We start from the raw sequence: 14259 nt of genomic DNA on the forward strand, positions 1-14259 counted from the left end.
CTAATGTTATATTTGATATTTTAATCATTTAAAACTTAAATCTCTTTTTGTGAAATGTGCTTGAAAAAAGTGCATGTGCTAACTTTCATTGTATCAAATGCTACTTGGTTTGATATTTTGTTATCTAATGAAATTACATTCATACATTTTTAAGTAAGTGTGTCAAGAGTTTCCAAATAATATATAAAGCGACTACTGTATATTTCACAGGCATCTGGTGTGCACTAAGTTTACATGACAAAGCCTTTTTATTGAATATCTTATTTATTAAAATAGTAATTGATACTGAATTGAGCCACCGTAAAACAGCTAATATGTATCTTTCATTCTACGCTTACGTTTACATGTGCAAGTGTGTTTGTGCGTTCTCATTTTACTTTCAGAAGACTGCCAGTATGCTGATTTAAGTTCTCCATCTAACAGCCCGCTTGGACAATAGTGCGAGTTTGTCCCAGAATGTTGTGTGCATTGGGCACTATGCAGTTTGACCCAATTTCTCCATCTGTATCTGTAATGCTGTAGGAAGCATGAGAGAAAAGAAATCGATTTAGCAGCTCACATCTATTCTCTGAACCAAACAGAAGTTAATGAGCAATACAACAGGCGTGCTAATGGCCAGTACCCTTTCGCCCAATACATCTCTGTACTGCTCTACCGCCTCACTGATAATCTGTTTATGCCTGAGCAGGATAAGAAAAAGGGTAATCATAAGGTAAAGTAATATGTCCTCAGAAACAATCTATCCCCATTTATATAATCCTCAACACTGATGATATAAGAGTGCTTCAAGCACACCACTGTGCCTTCTTAAAAGCCTCTTAATGTTGGAAGATATACGTGGCAAATTATCTACCCACTATCAGGAGTTCTCTCTCTCCTAGTGTGTTGGTGTGTGCGTTTCTAAGGCTGAGATTGAGGGAGATTGACTGGGCTGAATTGCGTATTCTGCGATAGAGATGACAGAATTGAAATAGGGTGGTCATGTGTAAAACTCTGTGCCCTATTCTCTAGATAAATTACACTGTTGAACTACAACATTCATTCTAGCAGTAACATGTTGTGTCTTAATAACTTTAAGTTAAGGTGGTCTCAGAAGTTGTCATTCAGTCATTATCTGTTTATGCAACACTTGTTGGGGGTGGTGATGTCGTAAAAATGCACTGAACACTATCCATCCATCTGTCTATCTGTCTTTCCATCCATTCATCTGTCTATCCATCCATCCATCCATCCAACTGTCTATCTATCTATCCATCCATCCGTCTATCTGTCTTTCCATCCATCCATCCAACCGTCTATCTATCCATTCATCCGTCTATCTGTCTTTCCATCCATTCATCTGTCTATCCATCCATCCATCCAACCGTCTATCCATTCATCCGTCTATCTGTCTTTCCATCCATCCATCCAACCGTCTATCTATCCATTCATCCGTCTATCTGTCTTTCCATCCATTCATCTGTCTATCCATCCATCCATCCATCCATCCAACCGTCTATCCATCTATCCGTCTATCTGTCTTTCCATCCATCTATCCAACCGTCTATCTATCCATTCATCCGTCTATCTGTCTTTCCATCCATCCATCCAGCCATTTAGTCTTCCCCTAAATACTTACAAAATTCGCATTTACCAAATATATGCAGATTCTCTCTTCTGTGAAAACATGAGAAAAATATTGATGACTCATCCTGCAATATGGTGGGTTTGTCCAATCAAATTCACTCTAGAAATTGTTCCTCCCCTTAATAACACTTGAAATCAATTAAGTAACAAATCATAGGCTGTGATGTATAAAGCATTTTAGGATATAAAATGAGGACGAATCCTTTGATATTTCCTGTTTCAATAGAGCATACAGGAAAGAAATCAAGACTCATTCAGTCAGGTTTATTACAAATGGTCATCTCTCATCCACTTTACTGCCAAGAAACACTCACACAAATAGTGTCATATTAGAAAGAGGTGCATGACACAAAAGTAAAGAAAAGCACAATACATGATAGCAAGTATTATGGTTCATTTTGTCACAGCTGATGGCATGCTGTCATGCCAATTACTGCAAAATAAGTGGCAAAAGAACTATATGGAAACAAAACATTAAAAATGTGAAAATATATGCATAATAATAATAATCATGTTTTGGCATGTGATAATATAAAGGAGAACGTTTGCATGCATTTTCTTGCAAGAGCTGTGAATTTCTACCATTGCACCACTAGAGGGAGGTAAAGCTGTAAAGCACTGTGATTTCCTTATTTATCGCCTCGCAGTAGTTTGTTTCGTAGACATAATTGGCCGCTTTGGAACGTTGCTGCGATACGTCAACGCGTCCGCCATTTTGCGGAGGGCAAGACTGCGCTGTAATCAAATGCAAGTAAACGGGTGACTTGCGGTTTTTCTGGATAAAAACAAAAATAACGTTTACATTTATCAACCGATTTCAGTGGTTCGTACATGGTGTAACCAGTACTTGTCATAAAAGTCGGTTTTAAGAAAATATTTAGATTTTCAGGAAATTTACTTTATATAAAATATAAGATAAAACGATAGGCTACTATAAATCATGTCAACTCATGTCTCAACTTTCACAGCTCGCAAGCAAGCTATTTTAGTCTGACTAACTCCGGTGGCCAACTAACGTTAGGCCTACTATTACTAATTATATAATGACCAAATACAACCAAAAACAAATGTTCAGTCTTACTTGTGAAAAGTAATTCCCCGAGACCTGTTTTCAATAGTGTGGCAATTTGTACAGCCCCAAGCAGCACATGAGGCAGGCATTTTTCCTCAACACCCGTTATGAGAGAAATGGGAATGTTGCCCTCCGCAATATGGCGGCCCGTTGACGTACGCTCCAGCGGCCAATGTATTTATTATGTCTATGGTTTGTTTCCCATTTCCTCCAGTGTTTTAGTCATTCTCCGCCATTTTTTCCTTTCTTGTGTGCGAGTGAGGAAGATTGATTTAGATAAGGTAAATCAATTAAAATATGAAATCAACGTCCTCAACCCCCTTAGGCTTCCTTTGGGCTTATATAGTCAGACCAGCTTGCTTTTTTCTAGAAAGAACTGCTAACACTGATGTGTTTCTATGACACAGTATCAATCAGAATGAGATGAAAATATGGAAGGACGGTAAGTAGTTTAAGACACAGAGAATCTGAAAGCTGTGCATAAGACAGCAATGTCCAGCATGCAGAGTGATGGAAGCCAGTCTGGTGAGACGCTGCATCACTGAAGAGCTGATAGAAGAGTGTTAGTGAAACAAATGACGTGCATAACATTAGTACACAGCAGTGCTTGTGCTTCCCTTTGACCTTTCTGATCTTTCGTGTACCTTTAGCTGACTGGTTCTCCATGCCATCTCGCTTGCCCCCTGGCCTTTGGCATTGTTGGCATCGGAGTTCAGATGAGGGTGGAAGCTTCTCCTGGTGTCATCCTCACCGGCTCCAATGATCACCAGTTCTGCCCGAACAGAGCACTCGTTGCTTTCGTTGTCCTCCTCTGCATTCTCATGATGAGTGTCTCGTCTGATGGCATGGTGTTCAGGACGTTGAGTTTGGAGTCCTCTGAGTTGGTGAGATTGGTCTGAGGTTGTTGATGTTAGAATTCACTGAACATTCAGTGAACATTAACTAAAGCTCCTGCCCAATATCTGCATAATTTTATACATTACACTGCTGCCACATGATTGGCTGATTAGAAAATCGCATGAATAAGTAGAGGTACAGGTGTACCTCATAAAGTGGCCAGTGAGTGTATACTATATATATAATATTTACTTATTCACATTTATAAAATAATTACAGTTTCTTATTACATTCTTTGTTAGGAATAACAAAAGCACTGTACCTTTATAATTTCCTCTGGAGACTTTTCAATGGCTTTGAGCCTCTTTAGAATCAAGCCCTTATATATTCATTTCTTCTCTCCACAACGCTTAGATTTTTTTCTCTATTCTAGAGAACACAGATACAAAGAACATAAAAAAGAAAATTTCAATACTGACTCTCTAAATCTTTTGTTGTGTGTAATGCATCCACTATTTCCTCCAGAATTTCCTAGACACACACACACACACACACACACACACACACACACACACACACACACACACACACACACATACACACACACACACACAAACAAAACCTACCACTCCCAACAGACTAGCTACACTTAATTGCCAACAGTCGCAATGGAGGTTATCAAGAAATATAAATAAATAGGCCTTTGAACATATTTTACTCTCATATGACTGATCGTGGTCCTACAAAGAAGACTTGAATTATATCATCAGTATTTCATATTTGTGATTAATGAAACAGTCAGCAATCATGGATCAGCCTCTCAAGGACAAGTGATTTGCTTTATTTAGAAGCCTTCTCTGACTTTGTTACTACAATGCTATGCAGTTACAAAGCTGCCAGATTAGGTTACTGGGATGGTCTGTGAGTTGAGAGAAAGATTAGATGCATGCGGGTAAAATTAATATAAATTACAATAGCAATATTGTAGTAACTATAGTTTTTGGCAGAAGCCATATTTAAAATGCAATTATCCATGGTGTTACTACAGTAATATGGTATTAATATAGTAACTGTTTAATTTTGTGGTTACTATGATTTTATTATAAAATACCATGGTAATACTATGGTACTCTAGTAAAATCATGGTTCATTTTTTAAAGGGAAGGTTAGAGTTAGGTTTAGGGGTAGGTGTAGTGTGTGACTTTAAATAAACACAATAAACACGCTGCAGTGATGTCCCTATACAGTATGTTAGTATTTAATTTAGAGTGCAAATTATATCAGCCACTATTTGCACATACTGCAAAGAAGATGCTTTTTGTTGCTATTTACACTTAGTGCAAATAGCCTGTTCCTTTTCATGTTCGGTGAGTTGTGTAATAGATAGATTATTACCATAATGGCTTCAAGGCGCTCCTTTAACAGTTCTGCTTCCTCCATCTTGCCTCTAGAGAATAAAAAAGAAACATTTACCTTAATATGACACTAAAAACATTGCAATTTAAATGTCTAGGTTACGATGTAACCTCCGTTCCCTGATGGAGGGAACGAGACGTTGTGTCGGAGAAGCGACACTAGGGGTCTCTCTTGAGCACCGAATATACCTCTGATCTATGAAAAAAGGCCAATGAGAAGTTGGCAGCTAGTATTTGCATACCCCGCCCCCGGATATATGGGTATAAAGGCGAGGAAATACTAGAGTACATTCAGGATTTTTCTGAGGAGCCGGAAATGGTCCGGCCACTACAGCGGCTCGGCTCAGCGACGTAGCCGGGAATACACAACGTCTCGTTCCCACCATCAGAGAACGGAGGTTACATCCGTATCCTAGATGTTCCCCGTCTGTCGCTCTCTTCGACATTGTGTCGGAGAAGCGACACTAGGGGTCCAATTTAAATCACGCCATGCGCTGAGCCGTGTACGTGTTCTGCTGACACAGGAGCGGGCAGGTGACTTACATGCCAAGACGACCAGCTGTGTCAGACTGCACGTACCCTTCCCCAATGCCCTAAAAAAGTCCACTCTCCGCTGGGCAAGCATTGTCTTGACAGCGCGTCCGCTATCACATTGAGTTTGCCGGGGATGTGAGTGGCACACAGCGACCTGAGTCACTGCTGGCTTCAAAGGAGGAGACGACAGGCGAGTCGCGACATATGGCGGGAGCGTACGTTACCTTGGCAATTTATGTACGCTACCACAGTAGTGCTGTCTGACTAGGACATGTTTGTCCCGATCTAACGGGAGGAACTTCCGCAGGGCAAAGAACAACTCTAGGCAATCGATATGCCAGTGCAGTGGGGCCCCTCTCCAATGGCCCGCAGTTGCGTTCCCGTTGCACATGGCGCCCCAACCCAGTCTGGAGGCGTCGGTTGTGACCAGGACGCGTCGGGACACATGCTGCAATTGTACTCCTGTCCGCAGAAAGCAGAGGTCTGTCCAGGGTTTTAAGGTTTGGCGGCAGGTGGAGGTGAGGAATACAGGAACAGGTGTGACTCATAGCAAGCTCGATGGCACAACCATCGGCTCCGAAGAAAATTTCTGAATGAACTCTAGCATTTCCTCGCCTTTATACCGTATGTCTGGGGGCGGGGTATGCAAATACTATCTGCCAACTTCTCATTGGCATTTTTTCATAGATCAGAGGTATATTCGGTGCTCAAGAGAGACCCCTAGTGTCGCTTCTCCGACACAATGTCGAAGAGAGCGACAGACGGGGAACTAGCTTCTACCTGCCACACTGATGAGGAAATAATCAGCTAAATATTTACCCCTGATATTTTTAAGTCCTTAATGGGATAGTTCACCCAAAAATGAAAATTCTCTCATCATTTACTCACCCTGATGCCATCCAAGATGTGTATGACTTTCTTTCATCTCCTGAACCCAAATAAAGATTTTTAGAAGAATATTTAAGTTCTGTAGGTTCATACAGTGCAAGTGAATAGGTGGCAAAATTCTGCCCACATAAAGGCAAAAGTACTCCAGGCCACTCTGGTGGTTAAATCCATATCTTCTGAAGTGATCTGATCGGTGTGGGTGAGAAGCAGATCAATATTTATATACTTTTCCTTCACTTTCACTTCTGTTTTTGGTGATTCACATTCTTCATGCATATTGCCCCCTACTGGTCAAGGAGCCCACACCTCTGAATACATGGATGTAACCACTGGAATCACATGGATTACTTTTATGCTCTCTTTACTTGGATTTTCGAGCTTAAAAATGTTGGCACCCGTGAGGACCTACAGAGCTGAAATATACTTCTAAAAATCTTAATTTGTGTTCTGCAGAAGAAATAATGTCATACACATCTGGAATGACAGGAGGGTGAGTAAATCATGAGATTTACCATGAGATTTTAATCATGAGAACCTTTAATGTCTTTATTTAGGACTTCTCAAAAATGTGTTGGCCGATATGTAGGTCAAACTCTATAGAGTGACACTGATATTTACAGTAGCTAATGAATTAATGCCCATTCATCATCACCATGCTTGCTTTCTAAAGATCATGGAAGTCCCATGAATTTCAGCAAGGGTAAAACTGCGATGCACCAGAAATAATCTTCCTGACAGGATTTCATTGCCAGTGTCTGTGTGAGTGACCTCTTGTAGACACTGCCGGCTTTCATAGACGTCCAAGTAAGGCCTGAGGAAAAAACTTGTCCCTTGAAGTGGCATCATCCTTCATTCACCCAATTTCCAGTCAAAGATCTATTACAAAATTCCAGCTGTGACTTCATGAGACTGTTAAATCAGTGTAACACATAGGCAAGCAAAAGTAGTATTACAATGTCTGGAATTACAAAGTAAAAAGGTGATGTATATAATTTTTTAGATGTTAAACTAATTTCTCCTGTTAGGGGTATAACAGTTATGACCCAGACCAGATATGGAGAAAGAAAACCAGGAGTCAAGAAGTTCAATTAAAGAATCCAAAATTTACTGAAGAATAGTTTGCAGTGAAATTGGTACAGCCAGCGGCAAAGTCTCACGAGGAGATCGAAAGCTAACTCATACATTAAACAAAATCTTACATCAATTATACCATTTGCAAGGAGTACATTCTATTATTTCACTCCTGATTGGCTAACAGAGCATAAAGTCACAACATATAGATAGCTATAGCACATCAACATTAATCAGCGCAATTGTCGTCCTGGCCCGAGATTTACATCTGAAGTGACCTCGCAGATGGTCTCGGGCGTCTTCGAAGTCTGCCTGCTGTGTCTCCCTGGGTTCAAAACCTGGGTAGAAGGTCAATACGCATACACGAAACACTGACCGAACGACAGTGTTTCTCTCGCACTAAGGGAACCAGAGCACACATTTATCAGGTCATTTTAACCAAAACAGTGAGATAAGAAATATTCACCCCAAAGGCAAAGGAGAGGAAAGAAATAATAAGAGAAAATTTACACTTCTACTTATTCAAGTGTTATCACATAGGATTTTAAATCATATAATTAGTCATGGACAGGTAAAAATCAACCACAGAATACATCTGGAACATATGTTTAACATTCTCCCTGGTGTCTCATCTCAAGCTTATTCCCAAGACGACCTTCAAGTCAGCCTCCGTGCAGAACAGAGAGAGAGGCTTCAAGGAATGTGCATGAAATCAAAAATTAACTCTTAACACACGTATGATTCAGCGTATATTTCAGTTATGCATAAGAAAAATAAAATTGATTATGTGATCATGCATATAGTTAATTCATCATTTTATTAAAGAAGTTAAGCAACAGAATATAGATAGATATTGATATAAAAGGATATATATATGTATTGATATATCTGAAGAGACAAGGGATTTCGACCCTCACCCTTCAGTCCCCCGTTTTAGACCAATGTGGGGTCCAATACCGCCACGTCTGGTCTACCAAGTGAGGTCACTAAGGAAGGTGGAGTGGTAACGCATGCTTCCCTGATGGGTCACACTTGTCTCTTCGCCTCATTGCGGACATGCTGGATACTAAAAATTCCCAGTCCCCACGCAAAGGTCTCCCCCCTTCCACTCACAACAGGGCATTGATGTTATCCTTCTTAAGTTTCTCTTCCAAGCGTGTCGTCAGTTTTCTCAGTCGGTTTTCCTCCTCGGAAGGGTTCAAGTTACTGCAAGCAGACCTGCATACATAAGAAAAACAGAAACGAACACACATCCACACACACAGGCAGAGGACACCCACGAAACATATAACACATATTTAACAGCTCCCATGACCAAATCCTCTGACGCAGCCACAAACTCCTCCCAGGCTTCCTCCACATATTCCTCCACTGTTTCCGTCATGTCAGTAAATATTGCTCCTACCGAAAAAGCCAAAACCAATGCTACTGCTATAGCAGACGGAGGTCCCGAATCAGTATACCATGGAGTGCCCTTAGATTTAAGCCATACAGAATTCAAATACTCATAACCTGCAAATGGATCATTAGTTTTTATCTGTTCCAGAAATGCAGTGATAAATTTCTGCTGAGCTGTTTGCGCCTTCAACCGAGGAAAATATTCAGTCTTCTGCTTCAACTCTGCAACACAAAGAGACAGCTCTGCTTCGTTAGCTTTCTTACTCTTATCAACTGGACGCCATGCAGGACCGGGTGTGTCAACCTGTGTTTAGCACAGTCCTTTGATGGAGTCTTAGACTCTAGATCTCTGATTTCCTGTACTGAAGGAATTGGACTCAGAAATTGTCTAAATTGTTTTGCCCTGTCAAACCACTCATCTCCAATAGCTACATCGGACAACTGAGGCCACATCCTCACCTGAAATGATTTATAATTGTCCCACAACAGCTCCTCATACTTTAAAGGTACCAGACTAGTCTTTGCTCGAGTGTACATCGTTTCAATATTCAGTTTAAACACTTGCAAATGCATCCAGGCTGTCACATTATAAGCCATCGATGTAGGACTATAACATTTATCTTCAAGGTAATCATGCAAGTGATCCATGTTGAAAACAGTTTTGTTAGCAAGGTTCCTAGCAAACTCATACTGGTGTAACACATCAGAAAAACTAGCCCAAGTGTAACCTGACTTAACAAAAGAAGCATTACACACCTCCCAGGGTATCTCCATCATCTTCACACCGGTGAGCTTCTCAGAAATTTCTCTACATTTATCAACATCTCCAGGAGGAAACATCTTAATAAACCACTTTTGAATTTCTTTACCTAAACAACGCTCAACATGTGCAGTCTCCTTCCAAGGGTCATCGAATCTAGTGTACCTGGGCCAAGAGAGGGACAAAGCATTAATAGCAGGCAAACCATTTTTACTGCCATTCAGATCGAACTTGTCCTTGTCAGTTTTATCTATCTGTCCTAACCTATCACAGACTGCACCGTAAGCCCTATTAGTGTCCCATCGGATCATATGGCATTTAGTTGGGACTAACACTCCCCATCTCATCAAATCCATATCATTTATTGCGGTTTGATACTCATCAGACCCAGGTTCTTCTCTAATCACAATATTGCTATATATATAGCTTAGGGCTACATCTTTAACTACTTTGTTGTAACCAAGTTCATTCTTAGCTTTGGGAAGATAGTATGACATGATGTGGCGAGGATCAGGAGCACTCGGGCAGAACGGAAGTTTCACTGCTTTTCCACCTAAAATCATGTGGGAGTCATTCACATCTGCTACCTGACACCTCCTTCGTTCTGCTCTACTCTCACCTTTTCTAGATTTTAACAAGTATCGATTAACCATATCCATTCGTATAGAGCATGCACTCATGTTTTCACGAGCTATGTGGTCAGGGATCCAGCTCATTGAACTGAAATCTCCTTCAAACAGGTCAACGCCTCCACTCCTCATCCACCGACCTTTCTGCATAATGAGGGTAGTATCGGGATAATTTGGGGAGTGACCAAGCCAATAGGTCACTGTCTCATTTCCGTCCAAACGATAACAACGATCATTTACCTTTTGGTACATAGTCGGAATTAAATTTAGACCCTCAGTTTAATTTAGACATGGGTATTGTACCCATTATGGACGGTTATCGATCTCCTCGCAATCCCAATGAGTTGAAAATGCATGGAATCTCCCTGTCCAAATTGAAATTTGAATCCACATCAAAAATGATAAAGCGATCAGAATTAAAAATACCAACGAGAGCGGAAGTACCAATCGGATGAAAGCTCGTTTCACTTTCAGTCGTCTCTCACTACGCACTTCTTCTTGAAGAATTAGCAGCTTCAGTATGTCAGTCGGATTCAGCCATCTGTAATGATAAAACATTTGTTCTAGAATTCTAGAATTTTAACATACACGACAGACATTTAATGATCCCGTGGTAGTAAGTTGTTACACTTTTCAAGTGGATTCACCTGTGACCAATGTCTCCATACTGTACCCAAAACACCCCTGTCCAGTAGAACAGAGGTGTTAGTGGTCAATACCACCTGATAAGGCCCATCAAATTTCGGACCTAAGGGAGAAACTATCTCCCGCCATAGCATTACATTGTCACCTATTTCAGGCAAAGCAGGCATGTCTTTTTGCTCAAAATTATCTCGATCTGCTTGTCGTGTGCTAACACTAACCCGTGTGTCTCGCAGACTGTCATCCAAAGCTTTCAGATAATTTTGTAAAGCGTCTTTCAAAGGCCTGGATGGTCCCTCATGTTGCAAGGGGGCATCCCAGGGCAGCCGCATGTAGCGACCTGTCATTACCTCAAAAGGGCTGAGCTGTGTAGTCTTGTTAGGGCTGGCTCTCATGCTTAACAAAATCGCTGGGACAGCCGCATGCCACCCTTTCCCCCACTCCAACAATCTCTTTCTCAATGAAGTTTTAAGCGTACGATTAGTGCATTCAATAGATCCGCTAGATTGGGGCCTAAATGGAATGTGAAAGTGTTGCCTCACCCCCATCAACTTCATGACATTTTTCATCACCTTACCAGTAAAATGTGTACCCTGATCTGAATCAATTTGTAAGGGCAAACCCCATCTTGGGAAAACTTCATTCAACATAATCTTGGCGGTTGCATCTGCGGTGCAGTTTCTCAGTGGAAATGCCTCAACCCATCTGGAAAACAGATCAACAATCATTAGAATGTATGTAAAACCTCCACTAGGGGGCAGTGGACCTATGAAATCAATTTGGAGGTGTGTCCACGGCCCTTGAGGTCGAAGGGCATGTCCTAAGGGAATTTTCAGCTTAGAAGAAGAATTAACCTTAAGGCATACTAGACATCTCTTACAAAAATCATTGCAAGAAGCCCTCAGTCGTGGCCACCACCAGGTTTTGGAAATCATTGCATGTAGTTTTTCAGGACCTGCATGTGCCAAACCATGATACAAAGACATTAGTTCAGTTCTAGCAGAAACAGGACAAACAAAACGCTTATTAAATTTCCACAGTCCTTCTGCATTCTTCTGAGCTCCTAATTTCGTCCATTGTTCTATCTCTTCCGAGTCGTCTTTATCATAGAGTTTAAAAATGTCTCTGGGGGTCTCACTCTCCTGAGGGGCAAGAGCCATAACACTCACGCAAGTCTCAGTCCGTGTTGCAGCCTCTCTGGCAGCTGTGTCAGCAGCTCGGTTTCCTGTGGCCTCAGGAGAATTGTCCGTTGCATGTCCAGTGACTTTGATAACTGCTCCTGTTGCAGGAAGATCACAGGCATTCATAAGTTCTTTTACCTGCTGTTGATGAGAGATCGGCAGACCGGCAGTGGTTAGAAATCCTCTGCGTCTCCACACAGGGCCGAAGTCATGAACAGCACCATATGCATAACAGCTGTCAGTGTAAACATTGACTCGTTTCCCCTGGCCATACTGCAATGCTCGCGTCAATGCGACCAGCTCGGCCACTTGAGCTCCTCCTCCTGAAAGAGAACCACAGTCAACAGTTTCACCATGTTCATTTACAACAGCCCAGCCAGTGAAGTGTTTTCCCTGTTCATGAAAGCTGGAACCATCCACGAACAACGTCATGGCATCAGAAAGTGGTTCAGATTGAAGAGGGCTTTGGCTGTCTGTCTCGATCAGTCGGGCACAGTTGTGTGCAGTTCCTTCTTCTGGAAGTAATGAGGCAGGGTTGATAGCAGATTCAATGTCAATATTTATATCCACATTTTTACTCAAGAGAGTGGCCTCCCATTTAGCTCGTCTTTGATTAGAGATAGAGCCTAAACGAGTGTTTGTTAACAGTTTCAGAATCTGGTGTCTAGTGTGCAGTATCACCTTCTGATGAGTCACAATGTCCTCTGTAATCTTTACAGCCCACTCTGCACAGTCGCATATCAACAGGCACGGATGCTGTCCTGCCATTGAAACAGGAATAGGAGCCGAATAATATCCTACCATCCCATAGGAGTTTCTTCCTGGAACCCTTTGACCCAGGGCCGCTGAATAGGATCGAGTTCCCACCCATGTCCATAGATGGAACGGCCTGCTGGCATCGGCATGACGTAATGCTGGGGAGGAAGCAAGAGTTTCTTTGATACTCACAAACGCCTCCTCCATCTCCTCAGTCCAGTCGATCAGCTCCGATCCAGGTTTTCCTCCTTTCAGCGCCTCTGTGAGTGGTTTAGAAAGTTCAGTGTATTCAGAAACATACTGGCGGCAATAATTCAAAAGACCCATTACTTGCCTTAGACCAGTAACCGTGTTTGGTTTTGGAAGTTCAATGAGAGCTTTAACTCGTTCAGGAGTGATGCGTCTGCCGTGCACACCCACAATTTGCCCCAAATAAGTCACTTCAGGCAGTGCTAGCTGTGCCTTCTTCAAGTTAACCTTGAATCCCCCGTTTTGGAGGGCATTCAAAACAGTCTGTACAGCAGTCAAATGTTTGAACTTGGTTGGACTAGCAATTAAAATGTCATCCACATATTGTAGGACAACAGATCCGTCACACTCAATTTGTTTTCTTACCGGATCGATGAAGGATGAAACCTGTGGCTGTACCTGGTGAAACAGTGTGGGTGAGTTGCAGAAACCTTGTGGCAAACGACTCCATGTCCATTGGCGACCCCTGCTGGTGAAAGCAAATCTGCCTTGATCCTCCTTGGCTAGGGGACAAGTCCAAAAACCATTAGAAATGTCTAAAGCAGTAAAAAGACAATGTTCATATCCTATCTCGTGTAGGATAGTTGCGGGGTTGGCCACCAGAGGGTGCATTTTCTCAGACACTGCATTCAGAGAAGTGTAATCAATGGTCAAACGCCAGCTCCCATCTGGCTTTTTGACAGGCCACATAGGAGAGTTAGTGGGGGAAGCACAGGGGATCACAATTCCCCGTTTGCATAACTCATCAACAACAGTTTCAGCACCCTCCCGAGCCTCATTTTTCAAAGGATATTGTCTTTTAGCCTCATGCAAAGGGCCCGGGATGCTCAGTGGCTGAATCTGTGCTAAACCACAATCATATTTATCTTTGGCCCATACATCAGGGAATTTGGAAATTATAAACTTCCACTCAGAGCGAGTCTCAGTTAGACTAACAGATCCTGCCACTGCACATTTTCGCTCATGGTGGGGGCCACTCTGAGATAAGCTGAATTGTTTCATTGCAGCCAAGCACCCACAGAGAATAATAAAGAGAAATAAACTCAAAATGCCTCCAGTCAATATTCATAATTAAAGAAACAATGAGCCAAATTGTTAAATCTGCACTTATCATCTGCAAAGTATGCAATACAGTGGCTTTTTACACAGTGTTAGAAGTGATCTCAAGATCGAGATCTGTAATTGATACAGTCGCGCCTGT

Source organism: Xyrauchen texanus, chromosome 6 (assembly GCF_025860055.1).
Source record: "Xyrauchen texanus isolate HMW12.3.18 chromosome 6, RBS_HiC_50CHRs, whole genome shotgun sequence".
NCBI classification, from domain to species: domain Eukaryota; kingdom Metazoa; phylum Chordata; class Actinopteri; order Cypriniformes; family Catostomidae; genus Xyrauchen; species Xyrauchen texanus.